The sequence below is a fragment of the Rattus norvegicus genome, chromosome 5 (genome assembly GCF_021556685.1).
Source record: "Rattus norvegicus strain SHRSP/BbbUtx chromosome 5, alternate assembly SHRSP_T2T, whole genome shotgun sequence".
In the NCBI taxonomy this organism is placed as follows: domain Eukaryota; kingdom Metazoa; phylum Chordata; class Mammalia; order Rodentia; family Muridae; genus Rattus; species Rattus norvegicus.
In genome coordinates, this window is record NC_141538.1 from 25,602,205 (window position 1) to 25,623,987 (window position 21,783).

The 21,783-nt window shown below is 39.6% G+C and overlaps 1 long non-coding RNA gene across 1 annotated transcript in view; it reads left to right on the top strand.

Moving 5' to 3' along the window:
* LOC148005662 (uncharacterized) overlaps nucleotides 1-21,783 on the top strand; it is a 38,274-nt gene that overhangs the window by 12,526 nt on the left and 3,965 nt on the right. The window contains exon 2 of the long non-coding RNA XR_015620121.1: nucleotides 18,802-18,906. This is a non-coding gene — a long non-coding RNA (uncharacterized LOC148005662). The remainder of the gene's footprint in view (nucleotides 1-18,801; nucleotides 18,907-21,783) is intronic.

Sequence of the window (21,783 nt, forward strand, 5' to 3'; positions counted from 1 at the left end):
GGAGGTGTCTGAGGCGCAGGGGTCCTGCCGCTCCTGGGCCGTCCCCTACGGGAACCCAGAGGCCTTATACAGTTTCGTCTTGGGCCAGGGATGTGGGCAGGAGTGGGCAGTGTTGGTGGTCTTCTCTGCTCTGCAGCCTTGAGAGTGCCCACCTGACCAGGCGGTGAGGTCTCTCTCCCATGGGGTTTGGGAGCAGAGAGCTGCTGCGGGCCGGGGTCCGCGGGTGTGGGACTTCCGGTAAACACAGGAAGTGCCCGGTCCTAGAGGAATTTTGCCTCTGTGTGTCCTGAGTTCACCAGGCAGGTTTCTTGCAGCGGGAAAGTTGGTCTTACCTGTGGTTCTGAGGCTCAAGTTTGCTCGTGGGGTACTGCCTAAGTCCTCTCCGCGGCAGCAGCAACCGGGAAGATCTGCGCCGCTCTTTCCGGGAGCCTCCATGCACCAGGGTTCCAGATGGCGTTTAGTGTTTTCCTCTGGCGTCTGGATGTGTGCAGAGTGCAGTCTATTCTGGTTTCCCAGGCGTGTCTGCCTCTCTGTAGGTTAAGCTCTCCCTCCCATGGGATTTGGGTGCAGAGAACTGTTTATCCTGTCTGTTTCCTTCACGTTCCGGCGGTGTCTCAGGTGCAGGGGTCCTGCCGCTCCTGGGCTCTCCCCTACGGGAACCCAGAGGCCTTATACAGTTTCCTCTTGGGCCAGGGATGTGGGCAGGGGTGGGCAGTGTTGGTGGTCTCCTCTGCTCTGCCGCCTCAGGAGTTCCCACCTGACCAGGCGGTGAGGTCTCTCTCCCACGGGGTTTGGGAGCAGAGAGCTGCTGCGGGCCGGGTTCCGTGGGTGTGGGACTTCCGGTCAATAGCCTTCTTTCAAATGTAGGATTGGTAAAGATCTTCGCCCAATCTATTGGTGGCCATTTTGTCCTACTGACAGTGTCCTTTGCCTTTCAGAAGCTTTGCAGTTCCATTAGGGCCTATTTGTTGATTCTTGATATTAGAGAATAAGTTACTGGTGTTTGTTCCAGAGATTTTTACCAGTGGCCATGCGTTCGAGGCTCTTCCCCACTCTTCTACTATATGGTTTGATGTGGAGGTCCTCAATCCACTTGAACTTAAGCTTTGTACAAGCTATAATAATGGATCGATTTGCATTCTTCTACATGGTGACGTCCAGTTGAACTAGGAACCATTTATTGAAAATGCTATTTTTCCCCCCATGGATGCTTTTAGCTTCTTTGTCAAAGATCAAGTGACTATAGGTGTGTGGGTTCATTTCTGGGTCTTCAATTCTATTTTATTGATCTACGTACCTGTCCTTGTACCAATACCAAACAATTTTTATACCTATTACTCTGTAATACTGCTTCAGGTCAGGAATGATGATTCCTGCAGAAGTTCTTTTATTGTTGAGGATAGTTTTTGTTATTCTGAATTTTGTTATTCCAAATGAATTTGCAAATTTCTCTTTCTCACTCTATGAAGAATTGATTTGGAATTTTGATGGGGATTGCATTGAATCCATAGATTGCTTTTGGCAAAATGACCATTTTTACTATATTAATCCTGCCAATACATGAGCATGGGAGATCATTCCATCTTCTGAGATCTTCAATTTTTTTCTTCAGAGACTTGAAGTTCTTGTCATACTGATTTTTCACTTGCTTGGTTACAGTCACACCAAGGTATTTTATGTTATTTGTAACTATGGTGAAGAGTGTCATTTCCCCAATATTTTTCTCAGCCTGTTTATCCTTTGAGCAGAGCAAGGTTACTGATTTTTTTTAAGTTAATTTTATACACAGTCACTCTGCTGAAGTTGTTTATCAGGCTTAGTAGTTCTCTGGTGGAACTTTAGGGATCACTTAAGTTTACTCTCATATCATCTGCAAATCGTGATATTTTGACTTCTTCCTTTCCAATTTGTATCCCTTTGACCTCCTTTCATTGTCTGATTGTTCTGGCTAGGACTTCAAGTACTATATTGAATAAGTAGGGAGAGAGTGGACAGTCTTATCTAGTACCATCAGGTTTAGTGGGTTGCTTTGAGTTTCTCTCCATTTAGTTTGATGTTGGCTACTGGTTTGCTGTATATTGATTTACTATGTTTAGTTATGGGCCTTGAATTCCTGATCTTTCCAAGAGTTTTAACATGAAGGGGTATTGAACTTTGTCAAATGCTTTCTCAGCATCTAATGAGATGATCATGATTTTTTTTTTGTTCTTGATTTTTTTGTTTGTTTGTTTGAGTTTGTTTACACTGTGGATTATGTTGATGGATTTTCATTTATTGGACCATCCCTGCATCAATGGGATGAAGCCTACCTGATCATGATGGATGATCATTTTGATGTGTACTTTGATTCAGTTTTCGAGAATTTTATTGAGTATTTTTGCATCGATATTCGTAAGGGAATTTGGTCTGAAGTTCTCTTTTTTGTTGGGTCTTTGTGTGGTTTAGGTATAAGTGTAATTGTGGCTAGAATTGGCTAGTTCTCTTTCTGTTTCTATTTTGTGGAATAGTTTGGACAGTATAGGTATTAGGTCTTCTATGAGGGTCTGCACTAAATCCATCGGGTCTTGGAATTTTTTTGGTTGGGAGAATTTTAATAACTGCTTCTATTCCTTTAGGAGTTACAGGACTGTTTAGATGGTTTTTCTGATTCTGATTTAACTTTTCTACCTGGTATTTGTCTATAAAGTTGTCAATTTCATCCATATTTTCCAGTTGTTGAATATAGGCTTTTGTAGTAGGATCTGATGATTTTTTAATTTCCTCAGATTCGATTGTTATGGCTCCCTTTTCTTTTTCTGATTTTGTTAATTTGGATACATTCTCTGTGCCCTCTGGTTAGTCTTGCTAAGGGTTTATCTATCTTGTTGATTTTCTCAAAGAACCAGCTCCTGGTTTTGTTGATTTTTTTTATATATTTCTTTTTGTTTCTACTTGGTTGATTTCAGCCCTGAATTTGATTCTTTCCTGCCATCTTTTTCTCTTGGGTTTATTCTCTTATTTTTGTTCTAGAGCTTTTAGGTATGCTGTCAAGCTGCTAGTGTATGCTTTCTCCAATTTCTTTCTTTTTTCTCCAGTTTCTTTATGGAGGCACTCAGAGCTATGAGTTTTTCTCTTAGCACTGCTTTCATTGTGTCCCATAAGTTTGGGTATGTTGTGCCTTCATTACCATTACATTTTAAAAGTCTTTAATTTCTTTCTTTCTTTCTTCCTTGACCAAGTAATCAGTGAGTACAGTATTGTTCAACTTTCAAGTGTATGTGGGCTTTCTGTTGATTTTGTTGTTATTGAAGACCAGCCTTAGTTCATGGTCATCTAATAGGATGCATGGGATTCTTTCAATCTTCTTGTATCTGTTGAGGTGACACCTGTTTTGTGACTGATTATATGGTTAAATTAGGAGAAGTTACCCTGATGTGCTGAGAACAAAGTATATTCTTTTGTTTTGTGATGAAATGTTCTATAAATATCTGTTAAATCCATTTGTTTTGTAACTTCTGTTAGTTTCTCTATGTCTCTGTTTATTTTCTGTTTCCATGATCTGTCCATTGATGAAAGCCGGGTGTTGAAATCTTCCACTACTATTGTATTAGGTACAATGTATGCTTTGAGCTTTAAATAAGGTTTCTTTTATGAATGTAAGTACCCTTGCAATTGGATCATAGATATTCAGGATTGAGAGTTCATCTTGGTGGATTTTTCCTTTGATGAATATGAAGTGTCCTTCCTTTTTTTTTTTTTTTTTTGATAACTTTTGGTTGGAAGTCAATTTTGTTTGATATTAGAATGGTTTCTCCAGCTGGTTTCTTGGTTGCTTGGAAAAATTTTTTCCAGCCTTTTACTCTGAGATAGTATCTGTCTTTGTGACTGAAGTGTGTTTCCTGTATGCTGCACAATGCTGGGTCCTCTTTACGTATTCAGTCTGTTAGTGTGTGTCTTTTTAATAGGGAATTGATTCCATTGATTTTAAGAGAAATTATGAATTAGTGATTGTTGTTTCCTGTTATTTTTGTTACTAGAGGTGAAATTATGCTTGTGTGGCTGGCTTTTTTGAGTTTGTTGAAAGAAGATTACCTTCTTGTTTTTTTTTCCATGGTGTACTTTCTATCCCTGTGTTGTAGATTTTCATCTATTATCCTTTGTAGGGCTGGATTTGTAGAAAGATATTGTGTAAATTTGGTTTTGTCATGGAATATCTTGGTTTCTCCCTCTATGTTAATTGAGAGTTTTGCTGGATATAGAAGCCTGGGTTGGCATTTGTGTTCTTTTAGGGTCTGTGTGACATCTGTCCAGGATCTTCTGGTTTTCCTAGTCTCTGCTGAGAAGTCTGGTGTTATTCTGATAGGTCTGCCTTTAAATGTTACTTGACCTTTTTCCCTTCCTGCTTTTAATACTGTATCTTTGTTTTGTGCATTTGGTGTTTTGACCATTATGTGATGGGAAGAATTTCTTTTCTGGTCCAGTCTATTTGGAGATCTGTAGGTTTCTTGCATGTTTATGGGCTTTTCTTTCTTTAGGTTAGGGAAGTTTTTCTATAATTTTATTGAAGATATATACTGGCTGTTTAAGTTGGGAGTCTTCGCTGTCTTCTAGACCTACTATCCTTAGGTTTGATCTTTTTTTTTTTTTTTTTTTTTTTTTTTTTAGCTGGGGACCGAACTCAGGGCCTTGCGCTTGCTAGGCATGCACTCTACCACTGAGCTAAATCCCCAACCCCTTAGGTTTGATCTTATTATGTTCTGGATTTCCTGGATGTTTGGGTTAGGACCTTTTTATGTTTTACATTGTCTTTGATGGCTGTGTCAATGTTTCTATGATATCTTCTGCCCCTGAGATTCTCTCTTCTATCTTTTGTGTTCTGTTGGTGATACTTGTGACTATGACTCCTGATCTCTTTCCTAGGTTTTTCATCTCCAGGGTTGCCTCCTTTTGTGCTTTCTTTATTGTTTCTATTTCCATCTTTAAATTCTGGATGGTTTTGTTCAATTCCTTCACCTATTTGGTTGTTTTTTGGTAATTCTTTAAGGGATTTTTATGTTTCCTCTTTAAGTGCTTCTACTTGTTTACCTCCATTGTCCTGTATTTCTCTAAGGGAGTTATGTTTTTTTCTTAGAGTTCTGTATCCTCATCATGAGATGTGATTTTAAATCCATTTTTTGCTTTTCCAGTGTCTTTGGATATCCAGTATTTGCTTTGGTGGGAGACCTGGGCTCTTGTGATCCCAATAGTCTTCATCCCTGTTGTTTATATTCCTGAACTTGCCTTTTGCCATCAGGTTGTCTCTGGTGTTAGCTTGTCTTGCTGTCTGTGACAGTGACTTGATCCTCCTGTAGACCTGTTTTCTTTCAGCCGGATTTGAGAACAGAGCTGTTTATTATGCTGTATTCTGATGTGTTAGTTTTGCTTAATCTTACTATATTACATATTGTGAATATTCTAAAAGATTGGATCATAATGGGGTAGGAGATAAGGAAAACTGGCAAAAGTTTAGGGAAGCCACTACCTAAAGACTATACATGGACTGACCCTGGACTCTGACCTCATAGGTAGCAATGAATATCCTAGTAAGAGCACCAGTGGAAGGGGAAGCCCTGGGTCCTGCTAAGACTGAACCCCCAGTGAACTAGACTGTTGGGGGGAGGGGGACAATGGGGGGAGGGTGGGGAGGGGAACACCGATAAGAAAGGGGAGGGGGGAGGGGGATGTTTGCCCGGAAACTGGGAAAGGGAATAACACTCGAAATGTATATAAGAAATACTCAAGTTAATAATAAAAAAATAAATAAAAGTGACCAGAAGAAAAAAAAAAGTTTAGGGAGAGGAAACATTTATCAAGATATATTACGTGAGAAAAATATTTTCAATAAAAAGGAAATAAAACCAGGGATCTAGAACAACTAAGTAGAACAAAAAACATAGCAATAAACCGAAACAGAATCTTTATGAAGACATAACAAAGAAAGGCTATCTTTTATTAATTTTAAATTTATTTATTTCATTAGTATGACTATTTGCCTGCTTGTATGGTATGTTTTTATACCATGTGTATGCCTGGTACACATGAAGATGAGAAGAGGGGCTCTGATCTATTCAACTTCTTGTTACAGATGGTTGTGAACCACAGTGTGAGTGCTGGGAACCAAACCTAGCTGATCTGCGAGAGCAGCAAGTCCTCTTAGCTGCTGAGTCATCTTTCCAGCCTGAAGAATATTTTCTTTGATAAGTGCTTCTGGGAAAAGAATATACCTATGCAAAGAAAATATTGTTCCTTTTCCTGATGTCATTCGCAAAAACAGCCCACACTGGATAAAGACCTTCTTGTTAACACTTAAATTGCAAGAGTGGAAGGAAGTCCTTGGTATTGGCTTAGGGAAGGAACTTTTTTAGTCAGTCCAACGTTGGAATCTTGGCTTAGAAAGGCCAAATAAATACATGAAAATGATAACAGACTAGCACAGGGAAAAAATAACTACAGACAAAAAAAGGGCATGAAACCATGGTAACCAGGAGTGATAACATGTGGAAAGGGAGTACATGTAAAGGATGCAGAGCTGAAAAGGCACAGGAAAAGTGAATCAAATAGTTAATGTGCAACATTGTCTGCAGTTAACAGTATTGCGTTATGGAGTTTCATTACTGTTTTACTGGCAAAGTATATCACAGTGATTCTTGTCACCATGTAGCATAGGTGGCAGGTTAGTGTCTTTGACTAGTGTCCTGATTTCCTTTTGTGTAAGCACAGGCGAGCCCATGCTTTTTACCTCTATACATGCAACAAAAGGAGACAGAATCTCTGAAACATACATAACTGCCATCCCACTCTGAATTTCACATTTTCTGGCCTATTTTTAAAGATGTGTGTATGGGCCTTTGAGGAGATGATGCAAGATTTTGTCTTTTCATGTTTTACCTATTCTTGAAGCTTTCTGACAGGATATCTCCTGCTTTAAGTCCAGATGCCTTCAACTCTTCCCTAAATACAGAATCCTTCTCATTTTATGGCAATTTTGAGGTATTATGACATCCTGGACAGTTCCTTAAATTGGCCCCAACATATTTTCTTTAAACTTCTGTGCCTCAGTCAAATTTCACTATTGATCAAGTCAGACCAGCATTCCACAGAGTGAAACAATAATGACTCACTACTCATCAAGAGTCTCTGGAGTTCTCGCATGATCTTCTTCTGGCTTCCCTGGAGTTCTGCACATGGCAGTATATAGTTATAAGGCTGGATGGGCAGGAAGCAATGAAAGGACTTCCTGTACATCCAAGGCAGTGGGGCCAACCTCGTCTAGGCTTCCTGATTGTCATTCACACAGCCTCTCATCCTCCAGTTGGTTAGAATCCTTCTCTTCCCTTTCCTTCCTCTCTCCTTTCTTCTCCCCTTGCCCTACCTTTTTTCCTCTTTGTTTTCTTAAACCAAGGTTTCACTTAGCTTAGCCTAATCTGGAACTCATCCTGACTTTCCATATGTGTACCACTATACTCAGTTAAGAGTTTTATTCTTGAGTAACTATTTCAAAGAAAATAATCAGAGGCAATTAAATTTGAAAATCTGATCTCAGAGAGACATAGCTGTTTGTTCTTTGCACTCTATTGGTCAAAACAGTTTACAATACTAGTCTTATTTAGAGAAAGGAGAGGGTACTAGAATGTCATCTTCTGGGTAGATAAACAAAAGTCTTATAGAAGATGTAAACATGCTGAACCAGTAGGCATTTGCAGCCATCTTTTTTTTATAATTTACTTTATTTATTAAATTTCATTGTTGTGGGTCAATAGTTTATTTCTGTAAGTCCAAAGAACCAACTCCATGCTGTACTGAATTTTATAGATCAAGAACAAACTGAAGTATTTATGGTCAATTAAGTCAAAATAGCAAACCGATAACCATCAACTTGTTCTGTCCTCTCAAATTTGGATACAGTACATTTGGCCGGAGCTGTTAGAATTTCCTGCCATGTCAGTAAGTGTCTGGTCATGTATTACTTTATTTCTAGAAACAGAATGAAACTCGCTGGCTTATTGTGTACAACGAAACCAGCAGCCCTTGCAAACTGGTTGTGTATCAGGTGGAGACTCTTCCGTGTTAACAAAAAACCCATCTTCTTTTGTTTTCCTTTTCTTTCTCTGTGTCATTGACTTCATTCGATACCTAGATCAATGTCAGTATCTCTTTGAGGCACCTGCATATGCAAGATGTAAGCCCAGCAGCCTTTTTACAAAGATGTCTTATTATCACAACATGCGTAGGGATGAAAGGATGGCTCAGTTGGGAAAGCCTTGGCTGTATAAACATGAGAGTCCCAGGGTGGTATCCCTAGTACCCTTGTGACAACCTGAATCCACAAAGTCAGCTCTAGTAGGCAATGGCGGAGGATAAGGGGAGACAGGCAGAGCCCTGAAACTCATTAACCAGATGGTGTAACCCCAGGTCCACCTTGCCTCAAAGAGTAAGGTAGGAAGTGGTTTAAGATGCCACCTACTGATTAAGGGAAAAGATAAAGAGACACGAAGAATGAGGCTGAGAGGAGGATGTGCACCATCTTTTGGAAACCCCCTACTTGTTGGTCTATCCAAAACTCTCCAAATTCTGCTCCTCTGAAGTTTGGTGGTGACATTCTAGCTGCACTAGTTAAATTCATGGATCATTGGGTCTTAAACTTTAGTCCCTCGAAGTTGGGAGATGAACTAAAAATGCCAAATCCTGCATAGTGTTTCTCTTTGACCAGCCTACACTTGAAGCTTTCTAAGGGCTTCCAGTTGACCACATCAAAAGACACTTAATATTGGAGACCCCAAAAGTTTTAGGATTTGTGTTCTAGGAAAGAAGATAATCACTGGATGTATATATTGAGCAATTTTAGAAGACTCTAAAACTAGTGACATCAGTACAGCCGTGTTTCATTTGATCAAATCATAAGTGTTTAAAGAGCCTGGAGGCAACTTTTAAAATGCCTTCTTAAAAATGCATTTGTTTCACTACAACATCATCCATCTCAGTGTGCACAAATACCCTGATACAGGGAATGCTGCTCATTGGTGGAAGACCTCACTTCCTTCAGAGTCCATCACAAACACTCTCTGTTGTCCATCTATTAATACCTGTCTGAGCCTGTGAGTCCTTGAATTTGTAAGGGTAGCAAAAACTGCAGAGTTAAACAGAAAAACAAAGAACTCAAGGCCCTGGCTTCTCAATACATAGATCAAAATTGAATTCACTAAGTATTAAAGTCATTTTCCATTCAAATATAATTATAGGTGACCTGAATCATCCCAGCAGATGGCCACTGAACTGAAAGACTTCCAGTCTTTGAAGTTGCTTCATGGGTGGCAGACACACCTCTTATGCCTATGGCCTAGGAAGCTGAGCCAGGTACCTGGATTTCCAGCCACACTGTGGAAGCTTTAGAGCTAGTGTCTGAATGTTGTAGTTTAGAATCCACAGAACTTCAAAATGAAGTCATAATGATGAACAGAAATAAGCAAGAAGGGTACATATTTTCTTATAGTCATCTTCCTAACAGATACTTTTCATGTGTACTGGGGAGATGGATAATTAAAAGGGAGAGTTTATTCACACCTTTTTCTTCTATTATGTTTTTTTGAAGTTATAAAAACATAACCACTTTAAGAACATGGAAAATGAAGTCAAATACAAACAAGGAGAACAAAAAGAGCAAAGAGATAGGCTTCACTTTCCTGTAATTCCACATCCAAAAGCAAACTTTGCTTTCTATTCTCTCTTAACAGATGGCCCTCTTCAGTTTTTGACCCATTTCTTTGCTCTTCACTACCCACAACCCCCCAAAAAGAAAAAAGAAATCTATGGAAGACTTGTTCCTTCTGTGTGGAAAGCACTCTGTCCCATTTCCTCAGCCATTTGAGGACCTGTTGGGGTTCAAATAAGACTCTGAAACTAATTACTAATCCTCAGACAAAACTCCGTGCAATATCTGCTCTTAGGACACAACCACACTCTACTTCTCCACCTCTGTGGCTGCCTCCTCTGTATCTTTGTATAGTTGTGTATGTTTCACACAGCTAGTCATCGGGCAACCCAGGGCTCATTCATTCACTTGGTCAATTCATTTTCTTCATGGCTACCAAGGGCTGCTTTTCTGCATGCCAGCATCTGATTTCCAACCAGATATCTTACTAGGCATATTAAGTTCAGGAACACCGAGGTTAGTCTCCCCCCACCTGACCCCCATACTACTGTTTCCATAATGTTTTTGATTTCAGGAAACAGTAATTCATACTTCCAGGGCCCTCGATGAAGACCTGTAGCTTCTATCTTTCCTATTTTCCTCACACTCAGTACGACCAATCCATCAGCAAATCACATTGGCCTTATTCATCACATGTCTTGAACCTAGCCATTTCTCAAGACTTTCTCTTCTACCAGTTTGGTTTGCACTTCTTCCTTTCTCTGTGCTATTGCAATTGCTTTCTGAAAACTCTCCTATCTCTGCCTTGCCTGACTGAACTAATAACCAGGAAAAAGTGACTGTAAACAATCTTAAAAAAATGCTCTAGGCTTCCTGCCTGAAGCTTTCTCTGGTGCAGCTCTTGGCTAAATCTCTAATCTCATCTCCATGATTCCTTTTGGTACTCTGTTGGAAATGGCCTGCTTCTTTTTCCTTAAACACAAAGTGGATTTCTTTCTCCTGGTACTTACTCTCCCATTGTTCTTCTTGCTGGGAAATCAGAACCTTTCAGGTTTCCCCCCATTTCCCTTACATTTGTGCTCAAATGAGGACCTTTTTGTTTCACTTTCTTCTTCTGTAGTACTGGTAATGGACTACAGGGCCTTGAATATATTAGGTAAGGGCTTGATCACTGAGCTATGCCCCAGCTCCTGTTTTCTTGACATAAGAACTCATGGTACATCTTAGGCTAATTCTGCATTTGTGATTCTCGTCCTAACTCCCAGGTTCTGGGGTTACTGGTAGGTACCATCATGCTCAGATGCTCAGGGAAGGTTTAATCAAGCACAGAAAAGAGTTTACATTTATTTATGTCTTATTAATTCATCAACAATGCTTTGTTCAGGTCTTACATATACCCTCTGTGTCGTACAGAATTTCTTACATACTTTTGGAGCCATTGGAAGGATTTGGGCTTTTTCTCTTGCTTATAGTTCTTCTTCGACACTACGGAATGATTTTTGTAAAATTGATTCCTTAAAGTTTTCTTAGAATTTGCCAGTTATACTATTTGGACCTAGAGTCTTCAGTGTCCAGTGGTTTCCAAGATAAATGTAATTATTCCAGCAGAATAGGAGGGAAAGAGACCTTCTTTTCCTTTCCAGCCAGGCATGATCACCAGCTCCTGCCAGAGCAGGTCACTTCATTTACATCACTGAGCTAATCAACAAGAAAGTGTCCATGACAACCCTGACTACCCTAACTAACCACAGAACGTGGGCTGATAATGGCTTTCAAAACACACGTTGGGTTTTGTTGACACCCTCTAGTTATTTTAAGTTTCTTTATTGCGGTGATTTTCTTTTTAATCTTCATGCCTTTCCCCTTTGTGCTTGCTTTGGTATGCGTTCACTTCCAAATTTTAAAGGTGTATATTGAAATCATCCATTTCAGACATTTATTGTTTACCTTTGATTTGATATTTTAAATTTTTCTCAAGTCCTTTATTTGTCCCTTACTTTATTTATTCACTTTACATCCTGATTGCAGCCCTCTTCCTACCAGCTCACACAGACCCTTCCACATTCCCTTCTCCTCTGAGAAGATGAAGACTTCCCCTTCTATCAACCTACCCAAGCACACCAAGTCACCGAAGGACTAGGCACATCCTCTCCCACTGCTAAGACAAGGAATCCCAGTGAGGTGGTCAGGATCCACAGGCTGGCAACCGAGTCAGGAAAATCCCTGCTCCAGTTGGTGGGGGACCCGCATTAACACAAAGCTGCATTTCTGCTAAATATGTACTAATGTGTGTTCATGTCTAAGTCCAGCCCATGCTTATGCTTTGGTTGGCTACTCAGTATCTGGGAGGCTACAAAGTTCTAGGTTAGTTTACTTCGTGGGTCTTCTAGTGGAGTCCTTCAATCTCCCCCTCCCCCCATTCTTCCTCATGACTCCCTGAGCTCCGTCTAATGTTTGGCTGTGGGTGTCTGACTCTGTTTCCCTCAGAACTGCTGTGCTGCTTTAAGCCTTGATTAATAATATTTCACAGTTTTATGAACATTGTACTTTCATTTTTGTCTAGCTCACAATTCTTTCTCTTTTAAAGTTTTTCTTTCTCTGATGCAAGGTCTATTTATAAATGTTAGCTCCAAAAAACGCTGAGATTTTCTAAGGTCTATTCTCTCAGTTCTTTTTAATTTAATTCCACTGTGGCTAAGGTTAAGGAAAATACTTTGTGTGACTTCAATCTTTTCAAATATAATCTTTGCTTCTTGTAATTTATACTTCTTTCTGAATGGATTCTGCCTATTGTTGTGCACAGACAGAATTCAGTTATATTATTTAGTGCACTCATTTCCCAATTTCAACACTTACGCCACATTGGACTCTGCAATTGTTTTTCTCTTTATTACAGTTTCCATTTTCCTGCTCGTTTGCAATGGTGACAGCTTTTCTCTTGGGGATATTGGACACTGTGAATATTAAATTTTGTGTCATTGAAAAATTTAGTCTTTTTTATAGGCATTGCCTGGTTAGTTCTCAGCCAATGTTGTACTTCTTGGACATATGGTTACTTATTCCTTAACCATGGCTAATTTTTTTTTTAATTTAAAGTGAGTGCATCATTAGGTGCTTACTGTGTGAATATCATATGAACACAAACTCAAAAGGATGAATCATCAGGCAATATGATCTTATGGGCTGATATATATATACATATATATACATACATATGTATATATATATATATATATATATATATATATATATGGCGCATGCTTGCTCTTTTGTTGGTGATTCAGTCTCTGGGAGTCTACAGAGTCCCAGATGATTATATTCTATGATTCACACATACATACATACATACATACATACATACATACATACATTCATACATACATTCATACATACACACACGCACACATGCATGCATGCACGCACACACTGTGATCAGAATGTAAAGTGAATATATATGTATATATATATGTGTGTGTGTGTGTGTGTGTATTCATTTATTCCTTTATTGACCAAAACATCAGTTAATGACACATTGTGGTAGGTGAACCTTTCAGGCTTTGCCTTTACACTGGGTAGTTATAGTATAGGGCTAAAACTTGGTAAGACTATTTTCTGTTACAGTATAAGTTTTTCTGCCTCCCATTTACTTTAACAGCACCCTCTGACTTATGAGTGATATGGTAAAGTTGGAAAAACTACCTGTTATCCTCTGTGCCAGTCGAGTGTTGCTGAGTACACTCTCCCTCTACTTTTTTCAGATATTTCTTTGCATGTATACTCTGATCAGAAATCAAGAGAAAGTGACTGACCGTGAGTTCAGGGGACCTTTCAGGGTTTCCTCTCAGGATCTGTCCCCTTTGCTGTGCTTAGTTCTGATAACTCGAATGGTGTTGTGTGCCCCCTGGCATCAGTTTTGGTTCCTCGGATTATGGATGTAGTCAGATGTGCTCTAGATCCTGTGTCCATGCACTGCTGACTGAGAACACCGCCACCCACCATTCGGCTCTCCACATCTCCCCACTGCCTCCTGGCTCTGTGCATTTGCCACATGGAATTTTGTATCTCCATCAAGCCGCATCACATGTTTCAAACCATCTTCTTTCTCACTTTTGATAGGAATCAATTTTTCCCTACCTGTCATGTTGGTTAGATTGTCACCTTGACACAAGGGGGTCACTTGAGAAGAAGGAGCCTCACCAGAACTTCCTTCATCTGACTGGCCTGTGAGAATATCTAAAAGGGCATTTTATAGAATGATGATTGAGGTGGCCGGATGCAGCCCACTGTGGGTGGTGCCACCCCTGGGAGGGTGGTCCTGGGTGGTATGAGAAAGCAGACTGAGCAAGTCAAGGCGAGCAAGTTATTTAGCAGCACCCGTCCACGGCCTTGGCTTCAGTTGCTATCTCTACATTCCCGCCTTGACTTCCTGATGACTTTAAGCTTTAACATAGATTACACCCTTTCCTCCCCAGGTTGCTTTTGATTAGTGTTTTGTCTGCTGTACTACAGAAAATGCTAATGCATTAATTTTATATAAGGCCTGAGATTTCCCTCTTGCCCTGGCAAGTTTCTGTTTAATTATGTGAAACTGTCTGACTATTTACAATGAAGTATGGCACTCATTTGCAGGGTAGTGCGTTTGTTAGTAAGGACAAAGAGCAACAGAAAGCAATGATGCAAAAAAGAAGCGTGCTTTTCCATTATTTTGATTCTAAAGTTAAACACTGTTATATCATTTACATACAAGTCTTATATATTTACTACAAACTGCATGCCTCCTTTTCTAGTTGATTATATTTATTGATATAAGTCCTTTCGATTGGAGTAACACATTTGTAGTTCATTATAGATAGATATACTATAGGGACTTGTATGCAACATACTCCCTATTTAAAATTAATCACCTACTAAATTCTGTAGTGAGTTTGTAAAACACAATTAAGTTTTTCTCATTGTTTTCATGATAGCAAATAGATATAGAACTTTTGTTTGTCTTTTAAAATAAAAAATAATAAAATATATTAGAAATGGTTACAAACATGTGAAACTTGTTTTTAAATGATGAATAATTGATGTATTTATTGCAAGTCAGTCAAGTCTTTTTAGGTATTGGCTTTCTTATGTATCATTAAATTAATGAATAGCATAGATTAAATCTAATATTTATTTCAATTATAAAGTGAGTTGTGTGTTGTTAAAGGTCTTTCCCTCTCTCTCCTCTATGTATGTATGTATGTATGTATGTATGTATGTATGTATGTATGTATCTATCTATCTATCTATGTATCTACCTATGTATCTATCTATCTATTTATGTATCTTCTTATGTATCTATCTATCTACTTATCTATCTATCTATCTATCTATCTATCTATCTATCTATCTATCATCTATATCTGGAGAGAGGCTTCATTGGGAAGTCTCAATCACTGCTGCTAAATGAAGACAAGAGGAACATTTGCTTGCTCTTCCACTCACCAGATGTTTACATTACTTGCTTGATAAGTGATGTTATAGGCTGATTGAAGAGAAATCCTTCCTCAAGGGAAAGAGATGTGGTCCATAGAATTGCTTGCTTGTGTTCTATTTCTTGGCCACACTCTTTGTAGTAAATCTACTTGCAACTATCTTTGGGGTAGTACACATATATTGATATATATTGTGTGTTTTGTATGTTCAAATGTTAACTTGTTAAAACAGCGACAACATTGGTTTACTTTTTGATCTTTTAAAAATTTAAAATTGATAAATAAAAATGTACAATTGTTTAATATTGTGTAGTAGTACAAAGTGTATACATGTATGGAAACATTAACTGAACAGAAAGCAGCTGTCATTTCAATCATTTGCCTCTATAGATCTCCATGACAAAAACATACAAAATCCTTTTAAACTTTAAAAGTCTACGTGATTGCTATCTGTGGTTACCCCCAGGTGTCCATAGTTACCAATAGCTACAAGAGATACCAAATAGTTACAAGAACTATTCAATCTGCCCAGTAACTGTGGCAACACAGTTCTAGTTCAAAGAATTCAATCTTTAAAGAATTTTGAAAATTCTTTCTAAGACAGGTTCATCCCACCCTCGTCTAGCTTCCCAAGTGCAGAGAGTACAGGCATGTTCTATTCTCCTTTGCTTACCTGTTAGTAAATATAAAGTGTGGGCAGAAAACATAAGCAGTGTGCTCTTTTAGTGACATGCAAGCCTTATGTAGGAATGCCATAGACATTACAGCTAGTTTGTAATATTTCTATTAAGGTGCAGAGACTGGGTCTTCCCTCTTACTGGCTGAGGCCATTTTTTGAGTTTGTTTTGCTTTTCCTTCTACTTATGTGCACATACACATATGGTAGTCTGAGATAATGAGATTCTTTTCAGTGTAGGCTGCCTGGAGTTAGACATCTGAACAAAACACCTCCACATGATTTGCTTCTTTTAGTGGCATTTACATGGGTAGATGTGTTTTGATTTGCCTTTGTGTAGCAAATACTGTGCTATCTCGGCCAAAAATATTTCACCATCAGAATGAGAGACTGTAAGCACAGCTGATTCTTTAGAGTGTTTGGGAAACTTACAATTCTGATGACTGTCCACCGGGCACTGTCTTTCTTCATTACACAAATTGGCTGGACTTCTCTCTTATGTAACTTGATAACAAACAACAACAAAAATAACTCAATCTAAAAGTCCCCTTCTTCCTGATGCAATAAGTGTAGGAGAGAGAAACAAAAGCAAACAGAACACACACATAGAAGAATGGTGTCATGTACCCATTACTTCTACGTTGCTGTGACCAACTGCTTGGAGTAAATTCAGTAATGGAAGAGAGGATGTCTCTTGGTTGACAGTTGCAGAGGGATGTGTTAGGAACTCCTGGTTCCGTATAGTTGAGCAGAAGATCACGGTTCCTGTATCATATGGTAAACTGAGGCAGAAGGCTACTGGGTATAACTTCAAATACATCCCTGAATTGAGCGAGGTTTATCTTTGGGGACATTTTTAAGAACCACTTAAATAAAGGAACAAGCCTGTGACTAAGCACTCAAACATGGGCCTGGTAGAGGATTTCTTCTTCAAGCTGGTACACTTTGCGTTGGGCAAGTACACTGAGCATTTCTAAGTCAACTTAAGTAAATACACTGTTTGGGTAGAGTTGATCTTCTTTAAGTGCAGCAGAAATTGTCCTTAACTATAAAGAATTATTTGACAGATATCGTTTTGTTTTCATGGAAATTAGATAAAACAGAATAAAAAGGATGTCTTGATTAGAAATAATTGAGGATGGCTGATACTTGATTTAAATGTGTATGAGGCTGGGGTGCAGCTCTGTGGTAAGATGCTTGTGTAGTATACACAAGACCCTGAATTCTATGCCCCAGCACTGGAGAAGATAGAAACAATAGTAATATTTTAAAAAGTTTGCATGAATGAAGTTGTGCTTCTGACAGGAAAAGGGATGATCATCTAAAACTGAGGATGGCCCCAAACTTATCTTAGTTCTTTATGTGGACCAATTATGTAAGGTTATTTGCTGTAGTCATTAGTTACTTAAGGAAAACCATATTATCTACATTTTATTTATTTATTATTTAGTGTGTGTGTGAGTGCGTGCATGCGTGCGTGAGAGAGAGAGAGAGAGAGAGAGAGAGAGAGAGAGAGAGAGAGAGAGAGAAGTGCAGGTACAGGTAGAGGCTAAAGTGGTCATCAGGACCCCTGGATCTGATGTTATAAACAGTTGTGAGCTGCCTATCATATGACCTAGGGCCATTCAATTCCACATCAAATTAACTCCTTGCACAAAAAAGGCAACCTGGAGTTAGAATGGAGCAAAGAAAGGAGTAAGGTAGAAACTACTTTAAATCTTCTGGAAGAAAATTCTATATGTCGCTAACCCCACTCTGAAACCCTTATTATTTTATGCCTTTAACACTTACAGATCAGCCCTATTTGCATAGCTGAATAAAACAGAGCAAGTTATACATCTAGGCCAGAGGCTAGGATGTTAATCCAACTTGCATGAGATAAAGGTCTATCTCATTCCCACTTTAAGACCCAGAGTCTGATAAGATGTCACCTTGTCATTCTGCTCTGCCAACCACTGGCAGTCTCCAACCCCCAGGAATAAGAAATGTTCTCTTGTGGTCATTCTCTTTCTGGCTAGTGACCAGACCAGTCGTGCTTCAGACTCTGTTACCGACAAAAGCATGAGGTTACTCCAAAATATCCCTACCTGTTGGTTCTTCCTAAGTACGGGCTCCTTACTTATTTTCTCCATTTCTTATCCCAAGTTGCATTGTTGTTCAAGGAACTAATCTGATGAGTTGCTGTAGATTGGTCACATCTAACAATGGGTGCTTTTTCCCATAGGCTTACTGATACAGGCCAGTCCCAAATGACATCTGTCCCTTCTCACAGTGTTCTGAGTTTGTGTTAGAAACACAAACGTTGTCATCCAGGAAACGTCAAAACAGTCAAATGCCCTTTAAAAAGGCTGGAGTCTTTAATGTGTTAACCTACTTTATTCCTTGCCAAAGGAAAAAGGTAGGGCTCGGAATGCCCAGAGAGACACTTGGTTACACCTAGCTACTTTTGTTCATTTAATAAAGCCTTTAAGGGAAATGGGGTTCTGTACAAGACACTGCCAATCTTGCTGGCTTAACCTAGAGAAGCACTGAGGATTTCCTAAGCCTTTAATAGGCAAGCAGAAGAAATACTTTGTAGTGTTCTCATTTGCAACAGATTACACTTGAGGATGCTTTTTCATGAGGATGATTCCCGAGCATCACGTTGGACAGAACTTTTGAAAGCAGGACCCCAGTGCTGGCATCATCCTGGGATGTGTGAATGTCTGTGGCTGTGAACTGGATGGATAAATGAGAACTGACCTTATTAGAGAGTGATAGTCAGGGATGTATCTATGGCCAGCCATTGTATCTATCAGAGCAGGTCAGGACTCCTTTCCTTCTGGAAAGGCTTCATAGAAAAGGTGAGATTTGAGCTCAATATTGTAGGAGGGGCAACATTGGCAGAAGTCCCCTGAGTCCTCTGGGCATGGCATAGAATTTCTGAGGACAGAGATGGTGAGTCATATCCTGGAGACTGAAACTTTGATTTCTGCTTCCCCTCTGTACAGGCATGTCTAATCGACTTGATTCCCCTCTCCAGAAGAAGGGGGGCATGGAGGACAGGAACAGGTGGGAGAGCAAGCCACCTCAAACTGTTTGTCATGAATAGTCAGGCAAGTACATCTATGCAAGCATTTGTACCTGTACAAATATGGTAGCAAGAACAGGCATCCTAGAAAAGGCAATACTTAGAGGCATTAGGGCAACAGAACAGTAGTCTCAAGATAGACTATGAGGCTTAGGTCAGTACACTGACAAGGACGACGGCCCCTCAGACAGCACTCTCCTGTATTTTTTTTTTTTTTGGTTCTTTTTTTCGGAGCTGGGGACCGAACCCAGGGCCTTGCGCTTCCTAGGTAAGCGCTCTACCACTGAGCTAAATCCCCAGCCCCTCTCCTGTATTTTATCTCACACCGCTGACTCCAGCTTGCCTGTTACTCTTCCTTGATTCCTTCTCAGTAGGCTCTGAGTACAACTTCTGCTAATGGGAGGAAAATGGCCATTTAAGTAAAAATTGGAGCACTTATTCTCTCATGTTCAAAGATCTCTCAAAAATTTTTTCTGCCTTCAAAAAGATAACCTCCTCATAGGAAACTTCCACCTTCTCTGGCCGCCACTTTCCATCTTGAATCTTGGCAATCAATGGTTTTCTGCTTCAGTTTCCTCCTTGCCCATCAAAGTCTTGAGGAACTATGACCTAAAAGACTGGTTTTGACCTTTGTCTTATTCCCTTAAGAGTTTCAAAAGGGATTTTAAAAATTCAGGACTGAGGAGAGGACTTGATCGGTAAAGATGCTTTCTGAGTAAGCTTGAGGTCCCGAGTTTGAACACACAACACCCATGGAAAAGCCTGACATATAGGATGAGCATGTCTTAGCTCTTTAATGAGAGACAAGAAGGGGAGACTGGATTATATAAAGAAGCTTGGAGGAACAGCAGCACGGCAAAAGTGGCACAAAAACAACAGGAAGAAGGGCAAAAAGCAAAGCCCAAAGTTGTTCTTTGATCTACATAGGTGTACAAATAGCATGTGTTTGCCTGAATTCACACACACACACACACACACACACACACACACACACACACACACACACAAGCGCACACCAATTGCAGCCCATAGACCCCATGCGTTTAGTTTCTTAACATTTTTGGGGAAAGTTTGCCTATTCCTGATCTAGGTAGGTTCTCTTAGGTCATTCTAATTATTCTCTGTTTTATGTACCTTGACTTACCAATATGTTCTCAGTAGTTTTCTTTTCCCACTAGCCTCTTCTCTCTAATTTTTAGTAACAGGACTATTCATTCAGGTATCTTGATTCTACCAATCAGAGTCTGACATAAAATCTTAATGACCCTCAGTTCTAAAACCTACCTCTACAGTTGACCTCAGGTTTCAGTGTCCCAAACATAGCTTAAGGACCACTCTTCTCAACTAAGGCCATTCTAGGTGCCTGGGTCATTTCTCCGCTTAATTACTCATGGATACTTTGCACATCAGGAAACCAGGGTCCATTGTAGGTATCAGCTTTAGCACAAGAGGATACAGTTAAGGAAGTGACCTTGTATCTCTATGGTGGCTCTCGATGGGCAGTTACTGTGAATCTTTCAGACCTGTAAGCTAGCGCCTAAAGCATTGCACTTAGGCAGAATTTCACAGGCAGCCCAAGGCTATCATTATGTTTATCTGAGCCCTGGTGATCTTCAAAGTTGAATGCTCTGTCACTGAAACCTAATAGAGAGGCACATTTCTGAGTTCCCGAAACTAGATTCCTGTTGATAATTGTCTTTCTATAACCACAGGAGGTCCATGTTAATAATTCTCTACAATCCTATTCAATGATGACATCTGTTTAAGCATACATTATAAAAGTCAGATTTGCTTCACACATATTATATTAATTTGTTACTTTTCCTGAGCAAATGTGACTGCGCATTTAGTTAAATATTTACAAAATGTAGGTGAGTAAGCAAAAGAAAAAGGTAAAATTGAAGCCAAATGGAACCCATGTTTTGTTTTGTTTTGTTTTGTTTTGTTTTGGTTCTTTTTTTCGGAGCTGGGGACCGAACCCAGGGCCTTGCGCTTCCTAGGTAAGCGCTCTACCACTGAGCTAAATCCCCAGCCCCGGAACCCATGTTTTTTAAGGAAGAGTTCCATCGACTTTGTTGTTGTGGATAATAGGTTATGACAGAAAATGAGATATGTTCACACTGTGCTCTTCATAGTCACTGATTGAAAAGGGACAGTTCAGAACCAAGTCATTCTTATTAAAAGGTCACAGGAAACTGAGGAGAAATGTCAGGCACAGCGACTGACCTATTCAGAATATAATCAAGCTTGCCTTAAAAAGACAACATCTACATTATGAAGGGGAGAGATCTGATTGTATTCTTTATGCCTTGATAATGCACTTAGTGCCGATAAGACCTTGAGACAATCTTGCCCTTCAGAAAACGAGTGTTTGTGGTGGGTATGGGAAGGCAAGAGGAACCTCGCGATGCAGTGTGGCGAAGATCATCTCTCTAGCCCACTTTCTTTTGAATTTACTGAGCCTACCCTTTTCTCCACAAGGTGCATGTTTTTAAGTTTTTTAGTTCCATGATAACGTTAATGTACTTTATTTTTCCCATACATTAACTAACTTCATAAAATGTTGATCAAATTGTTCCCCTTACCCCAGCAGCGGACTGACAGCTGTATAACTCCCATCTCATGCATGCCCAGTGGTACCATTTGTGCAATGCATGTTCTGGAAATCTCCTATTCTATTCGAAGAGACCAGCTGTAAAGTCAAGATGGTAATTCCATTTTCATGCCAGTTCATCTTTGGCTTCTCTCCAGATTTCTAATATTTAGGGCTTGATTTTGCTGGCTGCCTTCTTCCTAGATGCACAGAGCTCCCATTGACTTCATTATGATATGCAGGATGATGATAAGCTCCAATGGTAAACAGAAGGGTTCTTCACGTCAATGGGAATTCTCTGTGTGTGAA